We start from the raw sequence: 16,405 nt of genomic DNA on the forward strand, positions 1-16,405 counted from the left end.
AATGGACAGTGCTAACTTTGAATTTCTGCTCCTGAGGCTTGTGCAAACCTCAGCTCTGTGGACCCTTCTGCTAATACATTGACTAACTTCTTGCCTGCCGAAGTGGAGTCCTTTTTGGTCTCAATCTCCCTTGATGACATTGAAGATTTTCTGCGAGACCACAATTACTGTTAAAATTTGACCACTGGCTTTTTCAAAGTATAAAATGTGACACCAAATTGCCTATTAATTGGGCCTGTCTCCTGGCCTGCTTTGCTTGTTGACTTATACATTTTAACTCTTGTGTATGATTTTAAATATGCTTTTAGGATTTTAATTAGAGCATTTTTAGTATTAGGCTTTGGACTTTGTACCTTTGTTCTGGCAATAGGGGAGGATGTTGTGCGTCCATTTTAGCTCCTTGCCTGGGCACAATATTTGGCTTGGCTTGGACTTGCAGCCTGTGCTCTTTTACTCAGATAATATATCTGTTTTCATTTGTTTGAGTGTATGCATTTTAGCATAGATTGTTTTAGCACCAATGGTTTTATTTTCATAATCAGTCGCTATTCTGCGAAAGTTTCACTATAAGCGTTATGGATGACATATTTTTCAACGTGTTCTTTTACCCCGGGTTAGCAGGAACAGATTGCAAGGCACACCTGATAATATTTTGTATTATCACCACAAGACTGTGTAAACAGTCCAGCGTTTAGATACACACCCGTGTCATGCTTCTGTGCAAGAACAAAACATGTCTCTTATATGTAATTCTTCTGTGACAAAGAGTATTAGATGGGGTTCCAACCAGGATTTTCCATCCATCCTTCATGCCGGTTCGCAGCCAACCTCTGCCTTTGTGTCTCTATAGAGCCTGACCTGGAGACTGGAGGCCTGACCTTGTATCAAGGTAACAGAGGTGGAGTGTGCTTCTCATGGACACTGCACGGACAGATTTGGCTTACACCCCCATGTTCTCACTAGGGGCTTGAGATTAGTTCTAGATAGGAATTATATATTCATGTAAGTACAATATGTTGGGGTTTTTCATATTCACATCTTTGATTTTCAAAATGCTGATCTTGTTATTCCTCATTATCCTTATCATTGCAGCTCATGCAGTTTATTGTAGATTGCAGTTTTTTCAATAAATTTATTGAAAACTGTTCTGCATCTTTTTTCCTGCATGACCGTGTAATAGACTTATGTTTGAAGAGAAAAGAGTAAGGTTTGTTTACCATGATTTCCCTGAGGGGTTTTTAGAGTTCCATGCGCTAGGCTGCCACAAATCACTTTTACCATTTGGGTTTGGATGAGGTGCTACTAGAGAGGCAGGAGGGTTAGGCAGATAGCTGCTCTTTGGTGTGGGAGTGTCTCAATTGCCTACAAGCAGAAGTGCTGCTAACCCAAATCCAGCAGTCTTGCTTTAGTCCCTTTAATATTTCCTTCCACAGCAGATTGATAATGTTGTGCTGCTCGGTACCCCAATAAATATTATTGTTATGTTTTTTGTGTGTAGTTTTGTCTTTCACACACTTTTCTCCAAATCCCTTTTCCCATACATTCATCAAGCCCCTAACCCACTTCCCCTGGGCTGTGTGCTTTATTGCTGTGTGACTTAAGTTTACACCATAAATGGTTCACCCACTTGCTGGGGTAGATGTGGTGAAAGCAACCCCAACTCACTGCATAACCTTCTATTATCTGAGCAGTATTCCAAACCGGCTCCTGCAACATCATCATTAAGACTTTGGCCCTCATTACAACCCTGGCGGTCGGTGTTAAAGCGGCGGTAAGACCGCCAACAGGCCAGCGGTAAAAAAACATGGAATCACGACCATGGAGGAAACCGCCAACATAGACAGACACTTTAACGCTCCGACCACCATGGCAGTACAAACAAACAGTATGGCGGTCACTGGCAACAGACAGGTGAAAGACAATGCAAAGCCCACACTATTATGAAAGGCCAATCCATCACCTTTTCTGGGGCGGAACCAATGCAAACAAAAACACTGCGAAACAGGACTTGGAAGGGGAAACACTCACATCTACACAACCCACAAGGAACCAGGACCCCATGGAGCCAGAACTCCAAATCCTCCCTTCAATAGTTTTCCTGCTCCTCCACCAGGAGCACAAACGATGGCAGCGACGACCATGGTGAGTACTGCACCTACAACACAGGGGAGGGTGGAGGGAAAAGAGAGTGACATACACAGGCAACACACAACACCCCCACCCCCACCCTCACCCACAACAACACACACACCAATACATGCTGCAACATTAGATTTACACCCCCCAATCTCCCCTGGAAGAACGCAATGACAAAAGGAAATGATTGTAACTATTGTAATCAATAAAAATCCATTAGTCGAAACTTGAAATACAGTATAAACAATTCTGTACACCAACTATACAAGTCTGGGTAATGCACCATTCATAGTCCGTGGACCACTGGGCCCAAAATGCATGGGAGAGGCCCACACTCGATACCAGACTCCAAACGGAGAGAACACTGCTGGGGCATCAGATCGAAATGAAACAGGCACCTCAGGGGGAAGGGAAGAGGGGGCACCTCAGCCAGATGAGTGCACGACGCCAGCTCCACAAGGGGGCTCCATGTCCATTGATGTATCCTGGGGAGTGCAAAGCCACAGTCTCTCAAGTCTCTCCAGTGGCTGGGTTGCCCACTGCTGCATCCTGGGAAGTGCAAAGCCACAGTCTCTCAAGTCTTTTCAGTGGGTGGTTTGCCCACTGCTTTATCCTGGGGAGTGCAAAGCCACAGTCTCTCAAGTCTCTCCAGTGGGAGGGTTGCCCACGGCTGCATCCTGGGGAGTGCAAAGCCACCGTCTCTCAAGTCTTTTCAGTGGGTGGTTTGCCCACTGCTTTATCCTGGGGAGTGCAAAGCCACAGTCTCTCAAGTCTCTCCAGTGGCTGGGTTGCCCACTGCTTTATCCTGGAGAGTGCAAAGCCACAGTCTCTCAAGTCTCTCCAGTGGGAGGGTTGCCCACTGCTGCATCCTGGGGAGTGCAAAGCCACAGTCTCTCAAGTCTTTTCAGTGGGTGTTTTGCCCACTGCTGCAACCTGGGGAGTGCTTAGCCACAGTCTCTCAAGTCTTTTCAGTGGGTGGTTTGCCCACTGCTTTAGCCTGAGGAGTGCAAAGCCACAGTCTCTCAAGTCTTTTCAGTGGGTGGTTTGCCCACTGCTTTATCCTAGGGAGTGCAAAGCCACAGTCTCTCAAGTGGATGCCTTTCTCCACTGGTTCTAGAGGGGGCTTTGTGCCCAGAGTGCTTCATCCTGCCAAGGACTGAGGTAGTGGATGCCTTTCTCCACTGGTTCTGGAGGGGGCTTTGTGCCCAGAGTGCTTCATCCTGCCAAGGACTGAGGTAGTGGATGTCTTTCTCCACTGGTTCTGGAGGGGGCTTTGTACCCAGAGTGCTTCATCCAGCCAAGGACTGAGGTAGTGGATGTGACACTCCACTGACGGTGGTGCAACATGCAAGCTGGCCAGGCTCCTGGAACTGACCACCAGCCTCGTATGACTGACCACTGGTGATGGCAGCCATGTCTGCGGTGGTGACACTGGCTCAGGATGTCGCGGGCCTGCTGGTGGTGCTTGCAGCGGTGGCAGTAGCGGCGGTTCTTGTGGCGGACTCTGTGGCATCGGTGCTGGCGGCAGACTCTGTGGCATTGTGCTGGTGGAGGGCTCTGTGACATCGGTGCTGGAGGTGGGCTCTGTGGGAATGGTCCTGGCGGCGGGCTCTGGGGAAACGGTGATGGTGGCGGTCTTTGTGGCCGCGGTGCTGGTGGCGGGCTCACTGACTGCGGTGCTGCTGGCGGGCTTACTGACTGCGGTGCTGGTGGCAGTCTTTGTGGCGGCTGTGCTGGTGGCAGGCTCAGTGTCTGCGGTGCTGGTGGCGGGCTCAGTGTCTGCAGTACTGGTGGTGGGCTCAGTGTCTGTGGTGCTGGCGGCGGTGTCTGTGGTGGCGGTGCAGGTGGAAGTGCTGGTGGCGGTCATGTCCGCCGTGCAGGTTGGCATCGACGTGGACCTGCCTTTGATTTTCTGGCCCTTCCCCACCTTGGATGGTGGCGCAGCTGTCTTGCCACTTTCCACTTTTGTTTTGCCTGAGCCCTTGGTGGCAGGGGTTTTTGCCTTCTCCCTCCGGGATGTGGGCAACGTTTTCAGTTTTGGAGGTGGGGGAATATCCTTGCCCTCGCTCCTTGGAGCACTGGCAGCCCTGTTGCTTGGCGCACTCCAAAATCCCGCTTTTGCTGGCACCACTGTGCCCGGTGATTGAGTGGCTGAGGTGTTGGGTTGGGACCTAGAAAGGCGGGCCCTAGGGGACGTATGGGGGGGGAGTGTAGGGAAGAGGTCAACATTTGATAGGAAAAGCTTTTTAGACACAGTGGCACGGGTAGATGGAGGGGGTTTTGGAGTGGAGGAAGAGGTAGTGGATGTAGGAGGTGTACGTTTGCTGACTTTGGGTGAAGGTGCATGGGCTGGAGGCTGTTGTGAGGTGGATGGCTGTTGGGTGGGTGTGCGACTGCGTTTGTGTACTTTGGAAGGAGGGCTCACTGGCACAATGGGGGATGTTTGAATGGTAGTGGGGGTGGTGAGTGCACATGAGCAGTGTGTGGTGATGGAGGTAGTGGCTGAAGATGTAGTGTATCCAGGTGTGAGTGGAGACGAGACAGGGAGGGAGGAGGGAGACGTGCAGGAGAGGTACACAGTGGAGGCAGTGGATGTTGGTACATCTGCATGGGTATGATGCTTGTGTGAGTGTCTGTGGGATGTGTGGTGCTTATGTTTGTCTGAGCCACCCTTGTGTTTTGAACTGTGTGCATGCTGGTCTGATGGTGTGCTTGGGATAGGCTGAGGTACAGGGGATTGGTCTGGGTGGAGTAGGTTGGAGGGGGGAGGCTGGACACAGGGACAATGGCTGCCATCAGTGCAGAGGCCAGAGCCTGAAATGCTTGCTGTTGGGCTGCCTGGCCAGAATGAATGCCATCCAGGTATGCATTTGTTTGTTGCAACTGCCTCTCTACACCCTGGATGGTATTCAGAATGGTAGATTGCCCGACAGTGAGTGTTCTCAGGAGGTCAATAGCCTCCTCACTGAGGGTAGCAGGGCTAACTGAGGCAGGGCCTGAGGTGCCTGGGGCAAAGGAGATGCCCACCCTCCTGGGTGAGCGGCCACAGGACATACGCTGAGGGGCTGCTGGGAGGGCGGAGCTGGTAGTGGGGGTGGCAGCTGTACCTGTAGATGCAGTGGGCACAGAGGGGTCCGCAACCGCAAGGGAGCTCCCATCAGAGGAGGAATCGGTGTTGCTGGTCTCTGCTCCTGTCCCCGCCGTGGAGCTACCCTCACCCTCCATCCCACTGGTGACTTCAGACTCCGTTGTCTCGCCCTCCAGGGCCACGTGGGATGCAACTCCATCCTGCTCCGGTGGCACTGCTCCTCCACCTGATGATGCTAATGCAAACAAGAACAGGGAGACCACAAAAAGGGGGGGGGGAGAAGAAAGACATGCTCAGTGCATGCAATACAGCTACCGTTGGCAGACACTACAGACACAGCAGCCTTCTGCACTACGCCATGCACTTAGAGTTCGCTAATTAATCACAGGGACATGGGGTACAAGGCCTATGCCCTATTGCTGCACACATGGAAGTCACAGGAGCCTGACTAGGTGTAGATGACTCTTACCACTGGTGGGGTTGGGGTGCCACATAGCCTGCTTCACAAAGGGTCCTTGCCTACAAAGCTCACCCTGGCCTAGGGTAACCCACTTCCCACTTCCCCCACCCAGACACCTCGTAATGTGCGCAGAGTCAGATGGATGTGACGGTACTCACCCCCTTGTGGCTGCTGTGATGCCTTCAAGCTCCCATCCAACTCCGGATATGCCACCGCCCGGATCCGGAACATCATGTGGGTCATGGTGCGACGGGCACCCCTTCCACGTTGGGAGGCCATCCCCAGCTGGGCCTCCGTCGTCTTCTTTCTCCAGCGGTGAATGTCCTCCCATCTTTTCCTGCAGTGGGTGCTCCGTCTTTGGTGGACCCCCAGGGTCCGGACGTCCTTGGCCAATGCAGGCCAAATATCCTTCTTCTGGTGGGCGCTGACCTAGAGGAATAGTACAGGGGAAGAGGATGATCTTTAACCGTCCGGACCGTCACAGTCATTGGCCCACGTTCCCACCTTGCCCTGACGCACATACACTCACCGTCCGCTCATACAGGCCTCAGCCCCCCCCTGTATCTTCCATCCACACCACTCCAAAAAGGCATTGCCCATACAGCATGCTCACAGTGTACTCACCTGTTTGTCTGGAGGACCGTAGTGTAGCGTGTACTGGGGGAGGACCCCATCCACTAACTTTTGCAACTCCTCCGAAGTGAAGGCGGGGGCCCTTTCCCCAGACACATGAGCCATAGTGCTTCCAGACTGAGGTCACAGCAGCACTTGCAGTGTAGGTCCTCTCCTGTCGAAGGTCAGGTATCAAGTGAGTGAACAGACAGAAAATGGTGGTCACTTCCGCGGCGTTGCATACTGTCACCGACGGCGTACATCGTCATTGGCTCCTGGGACCCATAGGGCCCAATGTTAACCGATGCAGGATTGCACCGCGGTCTTCGACCGCCTACTGCGACGGTGTACAACGCCAGCGCAGTTACCTCATATCCCCTTGTCCCGCATTACAGGTCAGGCAGCCGCCATTTCAGGTGGCCACATGGCATTATTTTTAAATGCGTCACACCTATCTAGGCCTTACATACACACAGTGACAGGCACATTGCGGATTGACAAATGTGTGCAATAAATTCTTTTATTACTACCTCAGTGTTGGCTGACTCTGTGCTCACTGTCCTCGTCCATAGGGCACGTCTGTTGGGGCAGGTGAGGAGATGGCGGCATCCTCAGGTGTACAGACCGCTGGTGGACCTGTCGACAATGGAAGACAGACACATCATTATCACTTACAGACTTGATCCTGCCACAATCCAGGAACTGTGTGCCCAGTAGGAGCCAGACCTGATTTCAGCTATCCTCCATCCCACAGGAATCCCCCCTCTAGTGCAGGTCCTGTCAGTACTCCATTTCCTGGCAAGTGGGTCTTTTCAAATAACAGTGGCCATTGCATCAGGGATGTCCCAGCCTATGTTCTCAAACGTGTTGTCCAGAGTGTTGCCTGCCCTGCTGAAACACATGTGCAGCTACATCGTTTTCCCTCAGGTGGAGGATTTGCCCACAGTGAAAGGTGACTTCTATGCCCTGGGACATATCCCCAACATCATAGGTGCCATTGATGGGACACATGTGGCCTTGGTACCCCCCGCAGGAGTGAACAGGTATACAGAAACAGAAAGAGCTACCATTCGATGAATGTGCAGATGGTGTGTTTGGCCGACCAGTACATCTCCCATGTGAAAGCCAAGTTTTCAGGCTCAGTGCATGACGCTTACATTTTGAGGAATAGCAGCATCCCTTATGTGATGGGACAACTCCAGAGGCACTGTGTGTGGCTAATAGGTGAGGACAAGGACTCTATACCGTGTGAATGAGTGTCTGGGCCTGGGGTTGTCCCTGCAGGTTAGTGTGTGTCTAACAGTTGTCCGTCAACATTTGCAGGTGACTCTGGGTACCCCAACCTGTCCTGGCTACTGACCCCAGTGAGAAATCCCAGGACAAGGGCAGAGGACTGGTACAATGAGGCACATGGGCGAACTAGGAGAGTGATCGAAAGGACCTTCGGCCCCTGAAGACCAGGTTCCGGTGCCTCCATGTGACAGGTGGTTCTCTCTACTACTCACCAAAGAAGGTGTGCCAGATCATCGTGGCCTGCTGTATGCTGCACAACCTGGCTTTGCGACGACAGGTGCCTTTTCTGCAGGAGGATGGTCCAGAAGGAGGTCTTGTGGCAGCTGTGGAGCCTGTGGACAGTGAAGAAGAGGAGGCAGAAGAAGAGGATATCGACACCAGAAACAACGTGATCCAGCAATATTTCCAGTGAGACACATGTAAGAAGACATCACTGCCTCCTACATCTCATACAATTGTTAGACCTATCATATGTCTGTCACTTTCACCCAGTGTATGGACCCTGACTTGTCACTTTGCCTTCCCATTTCATAGATGTGGGTCTCACTGTGTGACCTCTGCTATATTACCTCATGGACTATAGCTGTGTGACATAGGTATTTGGACAATACAATGGACATTGCTATTTTCCATAGTTATTGTAAATACACATTTGTGAAAGCACAGACTGACTCCAGATTGTTTTGTGATTCAAGGGTGTATATTTAAGTGCAAATTAGTGGAGGGGGTTGGAAAATGGTCAAGGGTGTTGGTGGAGGAATGTCCATGGCAGAGACCAATTATTTGTCTCACATGTGCATTGTCCAAAGGGGCATAGGAAGTGGAGCTAGGGCAGTTTAAGGATGGACAGGGTGAAGAAGTGGGACAGAAGGATGACATTCAGGGTGGTCTCATTTCTTGGCGGGGTCTTGGCATTGTTCTCTGTCTTGTTCCTGGATCTCAGGGACTGTTTGCAGGGTGGTTCTCCATCTGCAGGGGGTGTGGTGCTGAGGTTGTGGTCCTGTGGCAGTGCCTCCTGTCCACTAACGCGGGAGGAGGTTTTGAGCTGTTCATCATCGAGGCTAGTGTCAGGGGCCCCTTGTTGTGCCACAGTGTCCCACCTGGTGTTCACAAGGTCCTTCAGCACCCCTACAATGGTGACCAGGGTGGTGTTGATGGACTTGGGTTCCTCCCTGATCCCCAAATACTGTTCCTCCTGCAGCCGCTGGGTCTCCTGAAACTTGGCCAGTACCGTTGCCATCGTCTCCTGGGAATGATGGTACGCTCCCATGATGTTGGAGAGGGCCTCGTCGAGAGTGGGTTCCCTGGGCCTGTACTCCCCCTGTTGCACAGCAGGCCTCCCAGTTCCCCCGTTTTCCTGTGCCTCTGTTCCCTGAACCGTGTGCCCACTGCCACTGCCTCCAGGTCCCTGATGTTCTTGGTTTTGTGGGTTTGCCTGGGTTCCCTGTAGAGGTGGACACACTGCTGTTTGACGTGTCCTGGGCCTGCTGGGTGGATGCTGTGCTGGTGTTTCCTGAGGGGGGAGGATCTGTGGTGGCATGTGCCAGTGTGTGGGGAACTGACTGTCCTGAGGTCCCAGATGGGCCGGGTTGGTCATCTAGATCCAGTTGGACAGAGCTGCTGACATCACTGTGGGCCTCTTCTGTGGGGAGGGGGGGTGGACATGTCTGGAACCTCCTGTCCGGTGACATTGGGTAGGGGTCCTGCAGGGGTGTAAAGGCATGATTATTGCATCTGTGTGTGCCATCGTGTGCAATGGGTGGGTGACCCTGTACCCCAGTACTTACATTCTTGTGTATGACCCTGTGTGATATTTGGTTTGGGGATATGTGTGGGTATCTGTAGTGGACATGCTTTGGTGATGGGTGACCATGCTTTGGTGTTGTATGCAGGGCTTGGTGTTGGGATGGGTGGTTTGTGATAGTGGGACATATGTGAGCTGTTGGAGTGATGGGGGTGAGGGTGAGGGTATGTGATAGCATGCAGGTAGAGTGGGGGATGTAATAGTTAAGATTTGACTTACCAGAGTCCATTCCTCCTGCTCCTCCTGCGAGGCCCTCAGGATGCAGTATAGCCAAGACCTGCTCCTCCCATGTTGTTAGTTGTGGGGGAGGAGGTGGGGGTCGGCAGCCAGTCCTCTGAACTGCAATCTGGTGTCTTGAGACCACGGAACGCACCTTCCCCCATAGGTCGTCCCACATCTTCCTGATGTCATCTTGTGTTCTTGGATGCTGTCCCACTGTGTTGACCCTGTCTACGATTCTGAGCAATAGCTCCATCTTCCTAGCAATGGAGGTGTGCTGCACCTGCGATCCGAATAGCTGTGGCTCTACACGGACGATTTCCTCCACCACGACCCTGAGCTCCTCCTCAGAGAACCTGGGGTGTCTTTGCGGTGCCATGGTGTGGTGTGGGTGATGTGTGAGGTGGTGTGTGTTGTGATGTGTGAGGGGATGTGTTTGTGTGTGTTGTGTGAGGTGTGTGTATGTTGTGTTAGAGATGGTGTTGTGTGCCTGTGGATGCTAGTTTGTTGATGGTGGTGTCTCTCTCTGTGCTTCGTTCTCAATTTTTGTCGTAGGGGTTTGTGGGTGATGTGGGTGTGTGTTTTATATTGTATTGGGTGTGTGGGAGTGTTGTGTGTATGTGTATCAGGTGTGTGTATTTCGAATTGTCCAATGTGGTTGTGTTTTGTAAATGTGTGTGTATTTTGAGCGCAGCGGTGTGTACCGCCAATGGAATACCGTGGGTCATGATAGTGTGGGCGTATTCCTGTTGGCATGAAGGTGGAGGTTTTGTTATCGCCAGTTTATCACTGACCTTTGGTGTGGGGGACTTGAGTGGGTGTCTAGATTTTGGCGGATTCCTGCTTGTGGGTCATAATAGCTGTAGCAGATTTCTGCGGCCGCAGCGGTGTGTTGGCGGTCTTCTGCACAGCGGTAAGCAGGATTTACCGCCAATGTTGTAATGAGGGCCTTTGTGTTGTGTTTCGTGCAAACGCTCATCCCTGTCCAACCAACCCTGACTCTGAGCCCACTTCTCCTGACTCAGGTATTTCATTTTCTAGGCTTAGATGTTAAATACTAGGTTCCCTAATGCTCAGAAGAAGTTGATATTGCTAGTTTTTATTATTTATCATATCGGGTCTTCTTTCTGTGTGTCAAATACTATCATTGTGATAGTCTGGTCTCAATCTTCCTAAAGTTATAATGTGACCCACTCTCTGTTTTCTTTCACTGTAGTTGGCAATAGAGCAAGGGTGTAAGTAAATGACATACACGTTTTATCAGATTTAAAAGAAGCAGTCTATACTAAGAGACAGCAGTGCAAAGTGAAAAACAAAACTAACATTTGAGGCATAAGTCAAGTAAGATAAATTATTCCTTTTTATTTTTATAAAGAGATCACCCACCCTTTCCACCTACAACAGGCCTACCCCTCTCCCCAAACAAATGGCTTGTCACCAAAAGTCAAAGAAAAGTCCACAACGAAACTCTAAAGTCCAAAACTCAGTTCCTACTATCTCCACACACAAGTCCCTCCCACCAAAACAAACAAATTTAAAAAAGGGCTCAGAATAGGACACTATTGATTTGGGTCCAGAGCTGGTCAAGGCACTGCTTCACCCTCTCCAGCTGGTTCTCCACCCACCTTGCCAGGCAGTCCAGCTGCTGTAGAAGGGGTTACAGCAATGTCCTCTGCAAGTCATCTTGGGAGGGGGCAGCAGCAGTTCCTGACTGCTGGTGGCAGTGCCATCAATGGAATGGCTGGGAGGCTGGGGCTGGCTTACTGAACTGGGGCCCAAATCAGAGGCATCTTGTATTTCTGCCTCTTCATCCTCCAGGATCACCAGCTGTCGGTATTAAGCCTGGATGGTTTCCAGCATCAGCAGCCCAAGACGGGGCTCTATCTCCTGCCTGGTGGGTGGTGTTGGTGGACCAGCATGAGTAGCTATATTAAGTAAAACAAAAGGAAAAAAGACAAATTGTAAACAATGCTCTGTGCAAACACGTTTGAAATTAAGTAGTTGGTGGCACAGTATCAGTACTTTGCTGGTCCCCGTGAGCCATTGAAATTTGATGTGATCATGATTAGGAGAGTCACAGGCCCAAATTAATTTTTTACCCTCACATAAAAATCACTAACTGTCTGGCAAAAAAGAATAAGGGCAGAGTAACACCAGATTAAAAAAACAGTGATTTGATTTTTTTTCTTTGAAAGGCTTTTCTAGTTGCTAAACATACACTTTTGGGCTCATTATGACTTTGGTGAGACAGAAGTGGCATTTGAAGGGGATCAAAGATAAAACCACCTTTACCATCGAAGGAGATTGTCATCTGGAGTCCAACAATACTAAAAATCATGAGGCTGCTCCCTTGCAATCCACTATTGCAGCCAGACCTAATAAGACCCATTCTCCCATATTACCCGAGGGGCAGAGCATCTCTCATAGGTAGTGCAGCACATATGGGTATTTGGAACTCCCTGGGACATATGCGCCCTGGTGCACTCCCATGCCTGCCAGGACATGTGGGGCATTTTCATTAAAACCACTGCAAAGGTGCATGTGCACCAATACTGGTCTGCTCTATCAGGCTCAGTTCCTATATTAGAATACCCATGTGCACACCCTAGCAAGGGATGCCCGCTCCCCTAACTACATAGGAAAACTACCAGGATGCATGTTGCACACCCAGGAGAGTGATACCAGTCGCCACCTACACATGGCAGCACCCGTGTACAAGTATGCACACTGGCAAGTTGTGCCAGTCTCATTTAAACATATGACGCCCTGGTGCAAGTAGGTACTTTAAGGAAAGCTATTTCTAGCTCCCTATATATATGAACTTCCAAGTGCACTTGGACGCAGAGGGGTCCTCTCAGCCTGGCTCACTATATGCCCGGACACTCTTTGACATGGGGAGGCTGTTGGCAAGCTGTGCCAGGTGCAAAATACATGAAATCCCCCATTATGTAAATGTGCACCCACTGGCCTTGAATGACTGGCTCAGTAACTTTGCAGGTCCCGTGGCTTCTGTACACACCTTGGGCCCTGCCATATCAGGACCCAAACACGTTGGTCAGCACAACTTCCCCCCCAGGGGAGTACATGTATGCACACTTCCACCCTGTCTGTACAGGGGGACAGTGTCCATGGCCCACGCCCACTAGTAGAGATCCAGCCCATCCTTATTGACCCAGCCAACTGCCCCCTTTGGTAAGGGACACCCATTTGGAGTTGCTCCCATGCCCAGACAGGGTACACCTTCGTATATCTGCCCTCCACATACCACCAGCTCTGCCATCGGTGCCCACCGGGAAAGACGTGTAAGGCAGCTCAGAGCTGGCCTCCACATAGGGACTGCCACCCTGAGTGCATGGATGCTAGCGCCCCTGCATAGCTCTAGAATATGGTTAAAGTGGTCTTCTGGGGGTGGCACACACAGTGTACATCCCTCACTGGTATTTCAAGACCAGTTGTACATTTATTGAATGGACATTACTTCCAGAATTGCCTGAAGCATTCAAAGGAACAACTGGACCAATAGTCAAGGGAACTGTTAGTGGATTGGGACCCATAGGATTTGTCTGATTTTGTGGAATTGTCATTCCAGCACTTTGACCTGTTAAAACAGTACTAAAAGTCTGTCCAGCTTGTTTCAAGGTAGCATTTGACATTGTCTGCACTGATTAAAATTCTGCATTAACTGTCTGATTAACATTAGGATCTGGGACAATTTGATTTACAACTGAACTTGAAATGGGCTGAACTCTATTAACAGTTGGAACTGGTGGATAAACGTTAGTCAGTTGTGTCACTGAATTAGTAGGTGTACTTGGAAATATTTGATTCTGGGTTTGCTCAACTGGAGCATTAGGCACAGTCTGGACTACATTCTGCACTGCTTTCCGTCTCGTCCCTTTCACAATTGAATGATACATTGGGGGACGATTCATCAAAAGCTGATTTATGAACTCATCTTCCAAATCACTCTTATATGTGACGGTCTTTTTACCCTCATCTTCTGCTGTCTTATCTGCCTTTGCTGTCTGTTTCTTTTGAGTCTTAGGTTTTGTACTTCTGTCACCTTCCTCTGAAATAGCTGGAAACATTCTACCTCTATTTAATGTATCTGCTCTCCACATTTTTTGTTCTACATCCCATCTAGCTTCCGCAAATGTCTTAATTGATTTCTGCATTCTATTCTCAAACTTTGTCATTGTTCTCTATCTTGCAATAAGTTCCCAAATACTAAGGGCTTCAAATTGTGTTGGTCTTCAGGGTGGCTTAGACTCATACAATATTCGCTTCACATTCAAATTGTCTAATATACTCAAATTAAATGTATTATAACAGGGTAAAGCTAATGCACCCTCTTTCTCAGACTTTTTACACCATTGTTCTAACCACAAACATGTAGAAACTCCTTTCATTGATGCCACGTGTCAAACTGGTGGGGATTCTGCAACCTCTCAAACTGAAATAAACACATCTCCTCTTAGTGCACTTCTTAATGCCATGAAAATTTTCATTTTTGCTCAAATTAAATTAACTACAATAATTTTTAATTGAATCAGGAAGTAATTCCAATCCCACAATAATTTCTGAAGCTGTTCTCAACCAATAGCTACATGGTATTGTCCACCGATATCAGCACAACTTCACACTAACCGACCAATAGCAGCACAGCACAAAATGATGGCACACTCACTTCTATCAGCAGCTGCAATCGCTTCGCAATTGCTCTCATACAATGGCTCACTCACAGCTAACACAAATATTGTGAGCAACAACCAACAATCTGTCTGCACATTGCCGATAGGAATTCAAACACTTTGAAAGCTGTACAGGCTACACTTCCAACTGTAGCTTTCCTAATTACACGAGTGAAACTTGACCAGCAATTCTCACTCCAGTTGATGTAGATCCTATGTGTGCACTCAGGATTCACTAAATTTCAATAAGCAACTCACATTCACTCAAGGAAAATCTATTGGCACTGTACCTCACTGCAGAGATTAAACTAGGACCCATATCTATGAAAAATGCAGCAAAAAAGTGCAAACACAGTTTTGCGTCATTTTCTTAATGCCGGCTAGCGTCATTCCTTAGCCCCATCCAAGCACCATATTTATATAATGACATAGGATGGTGTTAGGGAATGGAGAGTGGAAAAAAAGGTGCTAACTGCTGCGCAATGCTGTAAGTAAAAATTATGTTAATGCTGTAAAAATGGTGCCGTTTTGCGGCACGTAAACATGTTGCAAAAGGGCTAGCACTATCTTAACACCGCATTAGCGTCAAAATAAAACGCAAAATCAGCAAAGAGTGATATTGCAACAGAAGATGGAATCAATATGAGAGATCCTGTGGAGACCCCCAACACCCAAGTACCAGACAGGAAGGTACAGAAATATCACAGGAGAAGAAGAAGAGAAAGTGCAAGTGTCACTTTAGTGTGGAGGAGCACGACATCCTGGTCAGAGAGGTGATGGAGCACCAACATCAGCTATTCATCTCCTCCAAACTGCCAGTTGGGAAGAGAGACACAATATGGCAGCAAATAGTGAACAAAATAAATAGTGTCGCAGAAGAGAAGTGAACTGTCACTGAGGTCAAGAAGCGCTGGCATGATTGCAAGCACAGAACTAAGGAGACATTTGCCAGGAATTGTAAGGCAGCACTGCAGATTGGAGGTGGAAGTCCTGCACCACAGGAGGACCTTGATGAGCTGGAAGAGATGGTTGCAGCGGTCATCCCGGAGGAACTGGTCACTACAAAACAGGACAAGACAGCACAGATTACCAGGTACCACCACAAATGCAGGGTAAGTTGCGGGAGGGATACCTGGAACTCCACAAAATGGCAGAAGGGGAGGCACATAGGACACATCCATTGCATGCTAAAGGGTTGCATTCTGACACATAGGCTCTGAGTTAAGATATACCATCCTCACCCAAGCCATATATGTACTAATGTTGTGGTTGTGCTATGCACACCAACATATACACAACGTCAACATAGGCCAATCACTATAGCTATATTTCACCATGTAAATATGCACCATATCGCCTAGTAGGCACACACAAATAGTGTGGATGTGGATGTACCATCACAACACCCATTGCATATAGTCTAAGCCCCTGTACCAACACAACGTAGACATCAGAGACTAGGATGAAAGGAAATACCACCCCGGGGAGGGGTGTCAGGGTGGTGAATCAGGCCAAAATGCTTCCCTAACTCAATGTTGCTTTGCCATACTCATGTGCTGCATCTTGCAGCACACATTGAAATGCCATCTCCCCCAAAATAGCTTGTACATGTGCAGGAATGAACACCTCCCTGAACATGAACAAATCATCACTTCAAGGCAGCCACCCTGTCATCATGCTGCAACAATGCCAGTGTTGGTGCAGGGAGCACTAATCTGTACAGGCGCAGGGGCAATTGCAGGGCTGTACTGTATGCAGGAAAATATGGCACATCACTGCGTATCAAAACTGCTGCAGTGTACTGCAACACATCTTGTAGCTGCCCTGAGCCATGACAAATGAGTTAATATCTGCCCTAAAGCTTACAACCTGTGGAACACAACCCATACAGGCTGAACCCACAACAACTTACACACAGCCATATGTGTCACGTGGGAATGGCCACAGAATAAATGATTACAACACATTGTGCATGTATGGGAACTTCATGTATGAAGCTGTACAAGTGCCTGCAATATCACCATTTGACAAGTTAGAGAGCTAGATTAAACAGAAAATGATGGTGTGGGCTGCAGTGCAAAACTAGGCAGCATCACGCACAG

The sequence above is a fragment of the Pleurodeles waltl genome, chromosome 3_1 (genome assembly GCF_031143425.1).
Source record: "Pleurodeles waltl isolate 20211129_DDA chromosome 3_1, aPleWal1.hap1.20221129, whole genome shotgun sequence".
Lineage (NCBI taxonomy): Eukaryota > Metazoa > Chordata > Amphibia > Caudata > Salamandridae > Pleurodeles > Pleurodeles waltl.